This window comes from Labrus bergylta, chromosome 12 (assembly GCF_963930695.1).
Source record: "Labrus bergylta chromosome 12, fLabBer1.1, whole genome shotgun sequence".
In the NCBI taxonomy this organism is placed as follows: Eukaryota; Metazoa; Chordata; class Actinopteri; order Labriformes; family Labridae; genus Labrus; species Labrus bergylta.
Genome location: NC_089206.1, coordinates 414,765 through 417,606, shown reverse-complemented (window position 1 = coordinate 417,606; position 2,842 = coordinate 414,765).

Genomic DNA, 2,842 nt, shown 5'->3' with positions numbered 1-2,842 from the left:
GTGAAGAGAGGACAGAAGGCACTATGAGAAGAAGATTTTTCCTTTCGTTTTCTTTGCATCATGTGGGAGGACATCGATGATACTGTTGACCTGAGCTAACAGGCGATCCATAACAAGTTTTCTGTCAGCATGTTTTATATTGAGTCTTACTGGTGATGAGTTCAGTGACCTGACAAACTGTCAACACTGTGAAAGCCATCAGCATGCACAGTGCTTCCCACCTTACTGTAACCCTCTGTGGAAAAGACCCTTTGCTAACTGCCTCCGCTGTAAACATTATGTAATTTATATATTATGTACTTTCAAAGATTGTAGCTGCAGTCAGACTCTTACTGTAAAACACAGTCAGTAAAAACATCATGAAATGAATGCAGCTGAAAGATAGAATCTGTCACTATCAAACCTCTGCAGATGATACAAAATGCAGCAGCACGACTGGTCTTCAACGTTCCTAAAAGAGCACATGTCACTCCGCTGTTCATCTCCTCACACTGGCTCCCAGTTACTGCTCGCATCAAATTTAAAACTCTACTGCTCACTTACAAAACAGACACAGAAACGTCTCCTCCTTACTTTAACTCTCTGATCCAGGTCTACACTCCCTCCCCCCCCACTACGCTCTGCCAATGAAAGGCGTCTGATCCAACCTTCACAACAGGGTCCTAAGTCTCTGACTAGACTCTTCTCCTCTGTCGCCCCCCGGTGGTGGAATGAACTTCCAAACTCCATGTGATCTGCAGAGTCCCTCTGCACCTTTAAGAAAAAGCTAAAGACCCAGCTCTTTCATGAATACCTACTAACTTAATGATGATGGTCTCCATATTATTGATGATGATGATGGTAATGACGATGGTTTTTGTTTGATAACGACGACTTATAAGATGGTTTCTATACTGATTAGAGCTCTCAAGAACTGCCCTCAATGTTGTGCTTTGCCTCTGGTCACTTCCTGTCAGCACCTGTGTGTCCAATCAGACTCAAAGCTGATCGTTTGCTCTTACTCACATTGTTCCCTTTTTTCTAGATCCTTGCTTGTGTTGTTCTTACTCTCTGATGTACGTCGCTTTGGAGAAAAGAGTCTGCTGAGTGAATTCTAGAATAAACGGGACCATAATTTATCTTACCAAATGAAAGTAGAGACTGAGACCACAACCCCGTTAGGGAACGTGTTTACTGAGGGAATAAATCGATGAGAAGTGAGACACAAAGGCTCGTCCACTTCTTATATACATTCTATGGTGCGTTCGTTTTTCTGACTGCAGGTGAAAGGTGATGCCTTTTTCCCATCTTTCTCCATGTGCCTGTAAATGACAGGTGAGTGCAGAGGGTTTGTGTAGCTGAGGAGCTGCTAATGCTCCATGCAGCCTGACTTGAATATGAAGTCCTAAGTAAGTGCTGTTAATGTCCCTGAGGAAACCTATGGGGAGAATAATTTATAACTTTAGACGTTATATCACACTCCGGCTCTTTCTCCAGCACGCCAGACGGAGAGGAGCTTCTTCTCCTCGTCCCGGCTCCTCGTCTCATCTCCCCTCACTTTCTACTTCGCTTTCAGTCTAATTCCCATCTGTCACAATCTCGCTCTCTCATCTCTCTTGTCTTTGATTGGTCGGGAGAGATGCACGTCCACATCAAAGACTAAAAACAGCGTTGCTATTCTGCAGGAGAGGATGTACTGAGTTTGACTGACGCAGAGAAAGATGGAATTAGATGGGGAGAGGGTAAAAGGTGAGATGGAAAGAGTAGATGTAGGAGGACAGAGATGTGGGAGGAGAATGTTGATGTCTCAGAATCGATTTTGTGTTTTGTTGTCTCAGGTGGGTGAAACATCTCCAGGTCCTCCTGCAGTAAAAGACGAACTTTTGAAGGAGCCACAAGTCAACAACACCCACACAGGTTTGTACGAACTGCTTCAAAAAGCTCAGAGAAAAGTCTGCAACAAGCAAAGACGCTGGTTTTAGGGCATCAGTGCACCAGAAGAATCAACGGGACTGAACAAAAATGTAAATGCAAGACTTGATTTTTTTGCATCTTTTATGGAGGAATAAGAACAACTGAAGTCATCTTTCAAACCAGGGTACCCAGGGTCCAAAATCAACACCCGCCAAGCGCCAGATTTTCCGTCCTCCGAGTAAATCTCAGAGGTCTTTAATGTTTGAACCACAAGAGTCATGTACAAAAAAATGTTGCTGAGTTTTAAATGTGTTTCGTGCAACTAGAGATTCAGGCACACGAAGATGGACTAAATCTATTAAAGATACAAAATGTAGAATTTAGACTAAAATATCTAACTAATTAAAAATGGACTAAACCTGTTCTATATTTTTTGTATAGTTCTTACATTACCTCAAATATTTCCAACAGTTATCAACGGCAGAGAAATCCGTAATTTTATAGCTGTAACGGGACTTGTCTTGTCGCGGGGCCGCCATGACAGACATGACATGTTTGCGAGCTGCTGCTGGAAGCTGCCATACTGTTGCTGTTTGTGCTGCTGTGACAAAAACATCATCATCATGTAATTAATACTCAGATACATTAGCTCGTCTGTGAACATATTCTCTTCCTCAGGTCGGATTCGCCCGGTCGTCATGACTACAGTCAAGTCGGAGGTTGTTTAATCCGGGCTGGGGGTGGAGTAGCACAGAGAATCACTCCCATGATACCCTGCCAGCCTGAACGCCATCTTTTGATGTTGTTTTGATTCAGAGCCCCCTGGTGGTGGAATTTACAAACTGACCGTTTAAATAAAGAACTTTAGAGTCTATGTTTATTTTAACCCCCAAAAGAAAATAAATATATACAAAGTTTGTGTCCTAAATGCTTAACAAACAAATTACTG